This window comes from Triticum aestivum, chromosome 3A, assembly GCF_018294505.1.
Source record: "Triticum aestivum cultivar Chinese Spring chromosome 3A, IWGSC CS RefSeq v2.1, whole genome shotgun sequence".
Taxonomy (NCBI): Eukaryota; Viridiplantae; Streptophyta; class Magnoliopsida; order Poales; family Poaceae; genus Triticum; species Triticum aestivum.
Window position 1 is genome coordinate 491,298,252 of NC_057800.1, and position 15,264 is coordinate 491,313,515.

The following is a 15,264-nucleotide window of genomic DNA, read 5'->3' on the forward strand; positions in this document are numbered from 1 at the left end:
GGAGTGGGAATGACCTGCCCTTGAGCAGGCAGCCTATGCCAGATTTCGCCGGTCAAGAACCTGGCCTCTCTCAACTTCAGCACGTCCTCCTCCATGACGGAGGACGGCATCCATCGGCCTCGAAGGTGGGAACCGGACATTGTCGAAGGTCCGAAGCGCCTAAAATCTGGAGCCTTGGGTGTTGGAACTCGAGGCGAAGGGCGAACTCGTTTGAAATTGAAAGAAAGGAGTAAGGCCTTGGTCTCTTTATAAGAGGTTGAATACCAAGGGCCCTCCCCGTGACCGTTTGGGACTCGCCTTTGATCGAGAAAACATACCAACAGGTACGGTTGGGTTACCCACGCCCGTATTGATGAGAATCCCGGAATAAGGGGACACGATCTCTGCTTTGACAAGACGTGCCAAGGAAACCGCCTCGCTAAACGCGCTGAGGTGGGATAGTAAAACGATTCGAATAAAGACTTGGCCGTGGTGTGATGTCACGCTACGGAATACGTTAGCAGATTAGATTTGTGTAAATATTATTTTCTCTATGGCAATATGTGGAAACTTATTTTGCAGAGCCGGACACTATCTTTGTGTTCAAAATCTTCTATGAAGTACTTGGAGGAGGAACCCGCCTTGCAATGCCGAAGACAATCTGCGCGCCGGACTTGTCGTCATTGATGCCTGGTTCAGGGGCTACTGAGGGAGTCTTGGATTAGGGGGTGTCCGGATAGCCGGACTATACCTTCGGCCAGACTCCTGGACTATGAAGATACAAGATTGAAGACTTCGTCCCGTGTCCGGAAGGGACTTTCCTTGGCGTGGAAGGCAAGCTTGGCGATACGGATATGTAGATCTCCTACCATTGTAACCGACTCTGTGTAACCCTAGCCCTCTCCAGTGTCTATATAAACTGGAGGGTTTTAGTCCGTAGGACGGACAACAATCATACCATAGGCTAGCTTCTAGGGTTTAGCCTCCTTGATCTCGTGGTAGATCTACTCTTGTACTACCCATATCATTAATATTAATCAAGCAGGAGTAGGGTTTTACCTCCATCGAGAGGGCCCGAACCTGGGTAAAAACATCGTGTCCCTCGTCTCCTGTTACCATCCGCCTAGACGCACAGTTCGGGACCCCCTACCCGAGATCCGCCGGTTTTGACACCGACACCGATGCTAACCATCTCATTCAACTGAGTCTCGGTAACCCGAGAACGAGCCCAGTTGCAGGCAGTGAATTGTTTGGCCATTGTGAAGCAAACAAGCTAAAAATGAAAGGCCGGTTTATAAATTATGCATGATTATATATAGGAGACAAGGGAGTAAGAAACATACTGATATGTGAAATGGTATAAACCGGAGACTAATGCAATAAGAGAAAAAGGTAATACTAGCACAGGATTACTCAGACACTGTTAAACCGGAGCGTAATTATGAAGGTAAAATGCTCCTCCGGTTTATCAGAGGGCTAATGGCATGGACTGCTTATACAAGGTTAAACCGCCTATATTGGTGCAAGGAGAAACGGATCTCACAGGAACATAGAAACAGATCTCACAGTGACATATAAAATTTTCGGATCTAAGATAAGATAGAAAAGCAAAAATAATTGGATCTAGAAGGGGTGCAGAACTGAAGCAATTTATGAAGGACTAGATCAGTTCTTTGCGCATAAGGATTTGTGATGACAAAGGTAGGTTAGCTACGGCAAGGGATACGTCAAAGCACAAAGTGTCCATCTGTCAGGACCCCGACTCAATGCCACATCGATCTAGCATGTAACACCTCATATCACTTTGCGGCCTCACGCACGGTATTCCCACGGGTGTCGCCTTACCTTTGCCCGGGACCGTTTGCGCCTTTTGGCACACGTATATGACAGTGTCGCTAGCATCCATATGATAAGGAGCCCGGGCTGACATGGCTAGTCGTAAACCCAAAGCGGCACAGACTTACAGGGACAGGCATCCATGACCCAGCATCGAACGTGTCGGTCATCAGCGAGTGAATCCAGGCTGTAGCACTGGGCTAGCAGGACTCCGGTGAACCGGGCTATAGCGGGCTAACAGGACTCCGGTATTCACCGCGTGACATTTCCCCGAAGGGACAGACACAGGAACGAAGAAGGACACATGCCGGCCAGCCTAAGTGTTCCGGAGCAGTAGCAAGCTACCATGGCTCGGTGGAAACACTAGGAGACATTTCCCCGTAAGAGAGGCTACTAAAGATAAACAACTAGATGGTCAGATCCCACACATACCAAGCATTTCAATAGCATACACACAATATGCTCGATATGTGCAAATACAACATGGCATCACAACATGACTCTATGACTCAAGTAATCTATTCAATAGGCTCCGAGGAGCGAGATATTACAAACATGGGTCTCATGACCCAACATTCAGAGCATACAAATCAAGCACAAGCGGAAGCTATCATGTCTGAGTACAGACATCTATAAATGAAAAAGGCTAAGAAGCCTGACTATCTACCAAATCCTGCCGAGGCACAAGATCGTAGCTGAGGTAACAAGCTAAACGTCGAAGACCACGCGGAAATACTAGTGAGACTGAAGTCTCTCTGCAAAAACATAAAATAGGCAAACGTGAGTACAAATGTACCCAGCAAGACTTACATCAGAACTATCTACATATGCATCATTATCAACAAAGGGATGGTGGGGTTTAACTGCAGCAAGCCAGCTTTGACTCGGTGGCTATCCTAAACTACGACTGCAAGCGACTCTTTTGAGGTGGCGCACACGAGTCCACATATTCACCATATCAATACACCACTATGGATCCGCTCCCGTCTCCCTACGAGAACGCCATCCATAGCACTCACGCTTATCTTGCGTATTTTAGAGTATCCACTTTCACTTGTCTATGAACTGATATAAGCAACCCAGAAGTCCTTTTCCGCGGACACGGCTATTCGAATAGATGATATTAACCCTGCAGGGGTGTACTTCTTCACACACGCTCTCACCACTTACCGCCGTTTACACGACATGTACTCGGCAACCTTCAAGCGGAAGCCCAACGTGGGTGTCGGCCACGACCTACCTAATCACCTAAGTCTCTAGTCCAGGTTTATCGCCTATTCGGGTTCCATCCATGAGGAGATCCGGCCGGAGTTTCGCTCATAGCCCCAAACGATGTGAACAGGGTTCCCGAGACACCAAACGGGCGCCCGGTTTACCCGGCCACGTGCCTACCGCATCACAGCCCACCCCTACGGTCAGCGCTGCGCACGGCCTCCAGCATACTACAAACACCAGAAACTACTTGCAACTCCTGGACAGAGGACAAGGGTGGTCAAGAAGCCGAGAGGGTCCATTGGTTTCGGGCCCAATGCGTGGTAGTAGCTGAATCATGGATCACAAACACAGAACTCAGTTCCTGAGGACGGCTGCAATGAGACAACCCACCATGTACTCCTACATGGCCTCTCACCGCTACCTTTACCAAATCGTGTTCACACACTTAGCTCACACACAGTAGGACAGGTTCACACGCCTCTGATTCATCCCCGATGAATCAGACCTGACTCAACTCTAAGCAGTAGCAGGCATGACAAACAAGCATGAATGAGTAGGCACAACAGGGCTCAAACAACTCCTACTCATGCTAGTGGGTTTCATCTATTTACTGTGGCAATGACAGGTCATGCAAAGGATAAAGGGGTTCAGCTACCGCAGCAAGTAACAGATGAATCGGTGTTGTCCTAATGCAGTAAAAGAGAGCAGGAGCGAGAGAGTAGGATTGTATCGGAATGAACAAGGGGGTTTTGCTTGCCTGGCACTTCTGAAGATAACATTGAGTCTTCATCAGTGTCAACGATCACATCTTCGGTATCACGTCTATCGAGAGGGGACAAATACCGGCAACACAGAAAGGAATACAATCAATGCAATGCACAATATGATGCATGATCATGACATGGCAAAATGAATGTGTTTTGGGCTAATGCAACTAAAACCAGATTAAATGAAGTTGGTTTGAATCCAAGATTCAAATTCAAACTCCATATGTGATTAAATAAATGCCCTTTATTTGATTTGTGCTAAACAGCAGCTATAAGTTGTTCTAACATGCATGAAAATGGTACAGATGGATTCCTTGAATTTTTCTGATAATTTTTCATATATAAATTATTTAATTTGGAGTTACGGTTAATTTTCTATGATTTTTAGAAGTTTTAGGCATTTTCTGGAATTTTCAGAATTAAATTAAATCCAGTAATTGAATTAATGCGCCAGCCTGACGTCATCATGACGTCAGCAGGTCAACTGGGCGCCTCCAGGTCAAACCTGACGTGTGGGGGCCACACGTCAGTGACACTGGGGTTAACCCTGGGTCAAACCCGCACTGACCAGGGTTGACTTGGCTCTAGGGCCCACTGTCAGCGGCTGGTGGGGTGGCTAATGGTGGGGATTAGCGCTAAATAAGGCGCCACGTCAGCCTCGCCGGAGTTCGGCCGGCGACGACCAAACCGCGTGGCGGTGCTTCGCCGGAATGGGCTACAGGCGGCGGAAAAGCGCGCGGAGACCACCGGGGCGTAGCCCGTCATCGTCCGCACCCAGTGGAGCATGTGAGATGAGCTGGGGAGGCCGGAGCTCGCCGGAGTGGAACCCGAGGCGGCGGCCGGAGCTCGGGCGAGGTCGGGGTTGGCGTTCGGGGGCACAGGAGGGGAAGCTAGTGGCGGCTACGGGCTCCTGGAGACGTGTTGAGTGCGGTGGTGTGCTCGGCTTCGAGCTGCAACGGCTCCAGCCACGGTGGTGACGAGGCACGGCGGCGGCGAGCTCTCAGGTCCGGCGGAAGCAATGGCTAGAGCGGCCCAACGGCATGGGAGGAAGAGGGGAACGGTTCAGTGGCTCACCGCGGGTCCAACGAGCGCGAGGGCGAGGCCGGGGACGCTCTGTGGCCGGCGAATCAAGTGACGACGGCCGTCGGTGCAGAGGAAGAAGATGGCGTCGATGGCGGCGCTCCAGGGCGTCCGGCGTCTTGTGGCTCCGTGGTAGGGACGGGAACATCACGGCGGAGCTCGGGGGCGCGTCGGAGAGGCGAGGGGAAGGCGGTGGCCGCGGTGGCTCTCGTCGGTGGCGGCGGCTCCGTTCGGGGAGGGAAACAGAGGAGGGGGGAGAGAGAGGGGGTCCAGAGAGAGAGAGATGGTCGAGAGGGGTCGAGGCCGTCTCCGTGGCGTCGCGAGGGGGGTCGGGGAGGCTGCCACGGCGAAGCAGGAGGTGGCCGGCGTCGGCGCGCGTGCGTCCAGCACGCAGCTGCTTCGTGCGCTGGCACGGGAAGAAGACAGGAGAAGGGGGCCAGATGGGCTGGGCCGCGGGAGGAGCTGGGCCGGCTGGGCTGCACGGGTGAGGCCAGGTACTTCTCTTCTCTCTCTTTCTATTTCTGTTTTTATTTATTGTTTTCTATTTTGTTCTGTTTTGTTTTAGTTTAGTAAAATACTAAACCATTTTAATAAATTCTGTAGTTTATTATGTGGCTTACTAAAATATATTCAAAGCCACTCACAAACTTCCAGAATTATTTGGAGTCATATTTAATATATATTAAATATAAATCCAAAGCAAATAGTTATTGGATTAATTCAAATGGCCAAAATAAATATCTCTGTGACTCCAAAAATATTGGTTTAAATTTTACCTCTCACCAATATTTCCATGGAATAACAGGAACATTTTCTTGGACACATTTGAGAAGATTTAATTGTTGGTTATTTTTAGAGGTTTCCTGAGGCTTTTGAAAATTCCTCAATTCAAATTTCATTTGAATTTAAACATGATGCAGCAACCAAGCTAGTCCAAGGCCAGGGTAAAGCTAGGGATGTGACAACTCACCCCCACTAAACAAGAATCTCGTCTCGAGATTCAAGCGTAGGGTAAGGTGAAGGAAAACGCAACTAGTATAATCTTCACGATCCAGGGTGCACTTCAATTGAACGTTGATTCATTCACCATCATTGTCTTGAAGTCTTGCCTTGAAAAATCCTGCCAACATGACATGGAGGGAAGAAGGAGACTTTAGAAGGGTCGATCTTCTTGAAGATCGAACAACTCACGGAATGAGACATAGGACCATCTCTCGGGTTGAGACACGAGATACACATCAAGAGGGGTGGAAAGAAACGGACGACGAAGGTTCACCTAGGTGGACAACAATTCCACACTTAAGAAGGTGGTAATCGATTGTCAACGTAGCGAGGATTTTAGTTGCCATGATACCACGACGAAACATCCTGGAGGAGGGTGATTCGTAGATTATTATCTTAAGTGGCAAAAAGAATTACTTTTGATATAGAGATCATCGAGACTCTCTATATCAGCCTAAGGCAAATCACAGCAATCGATTGGCGGGGTCGGTAGAATGGCATACTTGGACTTGGATGATGTGGATTACCTTGTTGAAGACAACGTAATGGATGAATTTGCTTATCACCGGAGATGGAAGAGACCCATGGTAGAATGACACATTGGCGGTGCAAGCTGGGAACAAAATGCAAATGCTGGGAATGATTCTAGTAACTGGGGAGAACCCAACAATAGAGAGTGAATTCACTGTTGAAGTGGTTATAGCATAACCGAGGAAATCTGGGGCAATCCCAGCTAGTGCCGATGATAAGACGTAGCGCTTGTGCGTGCTCTCAAGAACTTGAGCATTTCCACAATCATCAAGGTTTTATCAACAACCGCGTCAAGGGTGCTGACAACACAACATACTACCATGATGAATGGTGATGGAGGATGCAGATGCAAAGGAAGATAACACTTTCTCAGATTTCACCTTAGCGAGGCCAAGGGAAACAAAATCTGGATGATCGACCGAGAGACATTTAGCACTCCGCTTCTAATGTTCTCCTTGATGTGCCAGCGTAACCCATTCATAGATATGGTTTGATATCTAGAACATCAAGTAAAAGGTCGGACTTCGGAATCTCAGAATCCATAGGGCAACTAGGGAATAAATCCTACGAAATCCCTATGGGGAGGTGGCCAACTTCTTCAATCAAGATACTACAATAATAGGTCTTTCGGCTGGGTGGTGCTGGCCACGACATCCACTTTACCAGTTATCGAGGAACCAATATTATAGTTCTTAGGGAAATGTTCCAACCATCATATCTGCCTGAGATTCAGCTCTGGTTGGTGTTAGGATATTCCAGGCTCATCGAGTCTTAGGAAGAAAAATGAAAGTTTGCAACACAAATCGACGAGATGACGTTGCGGGATTCTCGGGAGATGAACTACGATAGCAAGCTCCAAAACATGAGCTGGTTCTGCTACAAACATGTGAACAGGTTGTCCCAGACAAGCATGACCACGTGGTAGTCTTATAATAAAACACTACCGAGTTCAGGAGGGGGAACCATCAACGAGGGTATCGAAGTTCTTTCATAAGTCCGGATTAGCTCTTATGAAGGAACTCCTTCTCCTTGAACAAATCAATCAGTGGCTTGGTGTGCTAGGGATACATATAGATTGAAGGTTGCAAGTCTTCAAACCACAGCATTCTTCGCACGTGTGCATGACTGATTTGGAATGATTCCAAAGAAAGCAACATTGACTTTCTCAAATCCACGGCGGCAACTTTCACCAAATGCACGTGTATAAGAGGAAGTCACTCCTTTCATCAAACAAATACTTCATGAGCTAGCATGAAGAAAATGCTTTCAAAAGTTTCCAACACTAGCTTAATGTTCAGCAAAATTATGGAGAAGACAAGGATGTTGTCAATGGGCACGACAACAATTCATCTGGGTTTCCTTTTAAAAGGAATTCCATAGTTAAGTGAACAAGTGATAGCATTAGTCAGACCCAAAAGATATAATGGTGTATGCTCGAGGGATCAACCACGAGTAAGACAACATTACGAATATCGTTGGTTCTGGTCTGATTGGATGATAGCCCATGCTCAATCAAAGGTTGATAAGACAATAGGTCCAGCAACTGATCACAAGGACCAATCGATGAAGATATCATCTTTCTTCAACACACACTACACAAGAATATCCCTTTGGAACGAACTAAGTCAGACAAGCTTTTATCTTCCAACTCTCCAAGTTGTTGTCTAGCTTAACCAACTAGCTCAGGGATATCTAACACCGATTCTTGGAGAGAAGGTGGTTCACAAGAAACCAACTTGATCACGAACTCAACATAACGGTCAGGTGACGACCTGGTAATACTTCCGAGAAGATCTTCGGAAATCACGAACCACCGATATGTTACTAAGCTCGAGAACAATCTTGCTTTTCAGGGCAAGATGATATGATCAAATGAGCGAGGACTTGACAAAATCCTAACTCATCAATCAAAGAGTGCACCAGGAAATAAGGACTAGGTAGCACGATCAATCTTAGAATGGTGATTCAATAACCAACATACTAAGAATAAGATTATTGTCCATTAACTACCAAGCAATGGGGTTGCTAGGAGTATTGAGTTCACACATCACAATTCATTTGTCGGTATTCCGGTTGCATCAACACGAGGGCCGAGGAATGAACAATGATGGCAAGAAGTATCACTGTACCAAGAGTTCATGGGATGGTGTGCAATTCCTATAACAATCTCGATATAAAATATGTAATACTCCAAGGTAGAGCAGAACCAAAAGCTGGATTGGCATTTGATCTGCGGAATACAACTACTTTGACCCAATCCTAGATATGGAAGAGGTACTGGAGTTTGTTTCTCCTAGTCATTCCGGAATAGAATGGCTTGACAGACCACAAGAGTCATAGGCATCGATGAACGAACGCACGCATACTCTTGACTATCAATTGATAGATGAGGGTCAGAATGCAACTAAAGAGAACAACTCAAAGGAACATATAACTTTCTGAGTTGTGGATGCATAGATTAGTATGTCGAACCAAGTTCAACATATTTCTTCCGGATAACCCATGCAGAAAGGTAGAACTGGCAGAGTCACGATTTATGAATGGAGAACTCCTCAAGAGTACTCTAATTGTGATTTTTTTTGATCCAATAAACATCTGCCATAAGTAGTTCATGGTATTTGGAAGAAGAATGTACCACGAACCTCGAGGACTATCGCAAAGGTTACTAATATCCTAAAGGAACTAGCAAACCCTATCAACATGAAGTAAGTAGAGTGAATCTCGGGTTCAAGAACCCAGGAGCAGAATACCTACTACTAAGTAGCATCACGGGATGCTTCCGAGAATAAAGGCCAGAATCTTCACACTAGGACACAAATCATGGCTAGACCACTAGATGATCCGCTAAGCACTTAGGGTCATAATAATAATTCCAACATATATGTCGAGGCAATAATTACCTCAACACACCGATTAGTGTGGTTAATCTGGCCCATGGGAACATCGGAAACAGAAGGAAGGGATTTGCAAATGCATCGGACTATTTAGAAACCTGGGATGACTCGGACAGCATAACGGCTATAATTGCTCAAAAAGATTTGAGACAATCACAAAAATGGTGGCATAACCACTCAGAAGCACAATATCAAGGTTCCGAGATCAACAATTAACATACGGAAGTAGTAGGAACTGAACTGAGACTTAAATCCAACAATCTTATAAGTCTACTGATTAGTAACACGTGATCCTAATAGAAAGAAGAGATAGCCTAGTTCTTAACCCCGTAGGAAAGATAAGATGACTCAGATCAGAAGGGCATGAGGTAAAGGAGTAAAAAGAGCCTTACGTTCCATCCCACAATCAATTCCCTTATATAACTAAAGAATTTCTAGACTCAACTTCGACCAGTTTGGCTTGGTAATCCTACAGGCAGTCAAGCTCTGATACCAACGCTGTCAGGACCCCGACTCAATGCCACATCGATCTAGCATGTAACACCTCATATCACTTTGCGGCCTCACGCACGGTATTCCCACGGGTGTCGCCTTACCTTTGCCCGGGACCGTTTGCGCCTTTTGGCACACGTATATGACAGTGTCGCTAGCATCCATATGATAAGGAGCCCGGGCTGACATGGCTAGTCGTAAACCCAAAGCGGCACAGACTTACAGGGACATGCATCCATGACCCAGCATCGAACGTGTCGGTCATCAGCGAGTGAATCCAGGCTGTAGCACTGGGCTAGCAGGACTCCGGTGAACCGGGCTGTAGCGGGCTAACAGGACTCCGGTATTCACCGCGTGACATTTCCCCGAAGGGACAGACACAGGAACGAAGAAGGACACATGCCGGCCAGCCTAAGTGTTCCGGAGCAGTAGCAAGCTACCATGGCTCGGTGGAAACACTAGGAGACATTTCCCCGTAAGAGAGGCTACTAAAGATAAACAACTAGATGGTCAGATCCCACACATACCAAGCATTTCAATAACATACACACAATATGCTCGATATGTGCAAATACAACATGGCATCACAACATGACTCTATGACTCAAGTAATCTATTCAATAGGCTCCGAGGAGCGAGATATTACAAACATGGGTCTCATGACCCAACATTCAGAGCATACAAATCAAGCACAAGCGGAAGCTATCATGTCTGAGTACAGACATCTATAAATGAAAAAGGCTGAGAAGCCTGACTATCTACCAAATCCTGCCGAGGCACAAGATCGTAGCTGAGGTAACAAGCTAAACATCGAAGACCACGCGGAAATACTAGTGAGACTGAAGTCTCTCTGCAAAAACATAAAATAGGCAAACGTGAGTACAAATGTACCCAGCAAGACTTACATCAGAACTATCTACATATGCATCATTATCAACAAAGGGATGGTGGGGTTTAACTGCAGCAAGCCAGCTTTGACTCGGTGGCTATCCTAAACTACGACTGCAAGCGACTCTTTTGAGGTGGCGCACACGAGTCCACATATTCACCATATCAATACACCACTATGGATCCGCTCCCGTCTCCCTACAAGAACGCCATCCATAGCACTCACGCTTATCTTGCGTATTTTAGAGTATCCACTTTCACTTGTCTATGAACTGATATAAGCAACCCAGAAGTCCTTTTCCGCGGACACGGCTATTCGAATAGATGATATTAACCCTGCAGGGGTGTACTTCTTCACACACGCTCTCACCACTTACCGCCGTTTACATGACATGTACTCGGCAACCTTCAAGCGGAAGCCCAACGTGGGTGTCGGCCACGACCTACCTAATCACCTAAGTCTCTAGTCCAGGTTTATCGCCTATTCGGGTTCCATCCATGAGGAGATCCGGCCGGAGTTTCGCTCACAGCCCCAAACGATGTGAATAGGGTTCCCGAGACACCAAACGGGCGCCCGGTTTACCCGGCCACGTGCCTACCGCATCACAGCCCACCCCTACGGTCAGCGCTGCGCACGGCCTCCAGCATACTACAAACACTAGAAACTACTTGCAACTCCTGGACAGAGGACAAGGGTGGTCAAGAAGCCGAGAGGGTCCATTGGTTTCGGGCCCAATGCGTGGTAGTAGCTGAATCATGGATCACAAACACAGAACTCAGTTCCTGAGGACGGCTGCAATGAGACAACCCACCATGTACTCCTACATGGCCTCTCACCGCTACCTTTACCAAATCGTGTTCACACACTTAGCTCACACACAGTAGGACAGGTTCACACGCCTCTGATTCATCCCCGATGAATCAGACCTGACTCAACTCTAAGCAGTAGCAGGCATGACAAACAAGCATGAATGAGTAGGCACAACAGGGCTCAAACAACTCCTACTCATGCTAGTGGGTTTCATCTATTTACTGTGGCAATGACAGGTCATGCAAAGGATAAAGGGGTTCAGCTACCGCAGCAAGTAACAGATGAATCGGTGTTGTCCTAATGCAGTAAAAGAGAGCAGGAGCGAGAGAGTAGGATTGTATCGGAATGAACAAGGGGGTTTTGCTTGCCTGGCACTTCTGAAGATAACATTGAGTCTTCATCAGTGTCAACGATCACATCTTCGGTATCACGTCTATCGAGAGGGGACAAATACCGGCAACACAGAAAGGAATACAATCAATGCAATGCACAATATGATGCATGATCATGACATGGCAAAATGAATGTGTTTTGGGCTAATGCAACTAAAACCAGATTAAATGAAGTTGGTTTGAATCCAAGATTCAAATTCAAACTCCATATGTGATTAAATAAATGCCCTTTATTTGATTTGTGCTAAACAGCAGCTATAAGTTGTTCTAACATGCATGAAAATGGTACAGATGGATTCCTTGAATTTTTCTGATAATTTTTCATATATAAATTATTTAATTTGGAGTTACGGTTAATTTTCTATGATTTTTAGAAGTTTTAGGCATTTTCTGGAATTTTCAGAATTAAATTAAATCCAGTAATTGAATTAATGCGCCAGCCTGACGTCATCATGACGTCAGCAGGTCAACTGGGCGCCTCCAGGTCAAACCTGACGTGTGGGGGCCACACGTCAGTGACACTGGGGTTAACCCTGGGTCAAACCCGCACTGACCAGGGTTGACTTGGCTCTAGGGCCCACTGTCAGCGGCTGGTGGGGTGGCTAATGGTGGGGATTAGCGCTAAATAAGCCGCCACGTCAGCCTCGCCGGAGTTCGGCCGGCGACGACCAAACCGCGCGGCGGTGCTTCGCCGGAATGGGCTACAGGCGGCGGAAAAGCGCGCGGAGACCACCGGGGCGTAGCCCGTCATCGTCCGCACCCAGTGGAGCATGTGGGATGAGCTGGGGAGGCCGGAGCTCGCCGGAGTGGAACCCGAGGCGGCGGCCGGAGCTCGGGCGAGGTCGGGGTTAGCGTTCGGGGGCACAGGAGGGGAAGCTAGTGGCGGCTACGGGCTCCTGGAGACGTGTTGAGTGCGGTGGTGTGCTCGGCTTCGAGCTGCAACGGCTCCAGCCACGGTGGTGACGAGGCACGGCGGCGGCGAGCTCTCGGGTCCGGCGGAAGCAATGGCTAGAGCGGCCCAACGGCATGGGAGGAAGAGGGGAACGGTTCAGTGGCTCACCGCGGGTCCAACGAGCGCGAGGGCGAGGCCGGGGACGCTCTGTGGCCGGCGAATCAAGCGACGACGGCCGTCGGTGCAGAGGAAGAAGATGGCGTCGATGGCGGCGCTCCAGGGCGTCCGGCGTCTTGTGGCTCCGTGGTAGGGACGGGAACATCACGGCGGAGCTCGGGGGCGCGTCGGAGAGGCGAGGGGAAGGCGGTGGCCGCGGTGGCTCTCGTCGGTGGCGGCGGCTCCGTTCGGGGAGGGAAACAGAGGAGGGGGGAGAGAGAGAGGGGGTCCAGAGAGAGAGAGATGGTCGAGGGGGGTCGAGGCCGTCTCCGTGGCGTCGCGAGGGGGGGTCGGGGAGGCTGCCACGGCGAAGCAGGAGGTGGCCGGCGTCGGCGCGCGTGCGTCCAGCACGCAGCTGCTTCGTGCGCTGGCACGGGAAGAAGACAGGAGAAGGGGGCCAGATGGGCTGGGCCGCGGGAGGAGCTGGGCCGGCTGGGCTGCACGGGTGAGGCCAGGTACTTCTCTTCTCTCTCTTTCTATTTCTGTTTTTATTTATTGTTTTCTATTTTGTTCTGTTTTGTTTTAGTTTAGTAAAATACTAAACCATTTTAATAAATTCTGTAGTTTATTATGTGGCTTACTAAAATATATTCAAAGCCACTCACAAACTTCCAGAATTATTTGGAGTCATATTTAATATATATTAAATATAAATCCAAAGCAAATAGTTATTGGATTAATTCAAATGGCCAAAATAAATATCTCTGTGACTCCAAAAATATTGGTTTAAATTTTACCTCTCACCAATATTTCCATGGAATAACAGGAACATTTTCTTGGACACATTTGAGAAGATTTAATTGTTGGTTATTTTAGAGGTTTCCTGAGGCTTTTGAAAATTCCTCAATTCAAATTTCATTTGAATTTAAACATGATGCAGCAACCAAGCTAGTCCAAGGCCAGGGTAAAGCTAGGGATGTGACACCATCTACATACTAAAGGCAGAACAGGGAAGAACAACACTGAAGCACTGATGAACTTCGGAAGAACTGCGAAAAATGTCGAAACCCTAGAACAGATCTGTGGCAAAAAAGCAAAGAACTTACCGGAGCTGGTGAGGAAGCGGAAAGGCGCCGCAGTACTCTGGTGCGTTCAGGGTGATGCAGTGGCCAGGGTCGGAGCAGAGGCGACGGTCGACGGTGGCGGCGGAGCTCCAGAGGCTGAGCAGCGCAAGGAAGACGACGCGAAGAGGCACGAGGGGGAAAAGGTGAAAATGACCCCTCGGTCCTATTTATAAAGGCAAGGGATAAGTGTCAGGCGCAAAAATCGAGGGGCCAGAAAATTGGAAGTAAGGCGGAGCTGTCGCCTCGATTGTCGGAGACCTATTAATGAAGATGTGTCATACACAGCTTTTAAACAGATGACGTCACGACGGTTTACCACGAACCGAGAAGATGATGTCACGACAATTTACTAAATTATGAGAAGATGTCGAAGACGAAGTTTTTACTAAGGATTGACATGAACCTGTTCAAATCAATCTGGGGCCTAATGTTGGGGATATTACTACTTGGCGTAAACCGGCCAGGAAAGGCCGGGTTGACTTCATCCATAGTTGATTATGCTTGAAGCCCATGTAGACAGAAGAGGAAAGGTCCAAGGCCCAGAACCGGTTTAAGGCCCGTAGCCATGAACCGGCATTTGTATGAAACTTGTATTGTAAGATAGAAAGAGTGGAGACCGAACCGGACACGTTTATGAGCCGGTCTCGGGACTCTGTAAACCGATGGGCGCCGCCCATGTATATAAGGGGACGACCCGGCAGCGGTTCAGGACAACAGACAACAACTCGAGAGACAGACAAGGCGGATTCGCTCCCTGGCCTTCGAAACCCTAGCAATACCAATCACAACTAGACGTAGGCTTTTACCTTCCTCGAAGGGGCCGAACTAGTATAAAATTCCCCGTGTCCCTTTGTCTGGTTTAACCCCTTAAAGCTAACCCGTAGCGATGGCTCCACGACTAAGTCCTTTCACAAGGACATTTGCCGTGACAAACCCACGACAGCCCCCAAAAAAAGAAAGGCCATGAAAAAAGAGAAGGCCCAAAAAAAGAGAGAAAAAGAGAGAAGGGACAATGTTACTATCCTTTGCCACACTTGTGCTTCAAAGTAGCACCTTAATCTTCATGTTAGAGAGTCTCTTGTTTTGTCACTTTCATATACTTGTGGGAATTTTTTATCATAGAACTTGGCTTGTATATTCCAACAATGGGCCTCCTCAAGTGCCCTAGGTCTTTGTGAGCAAGCAAGTTGGATGCACACCCACTA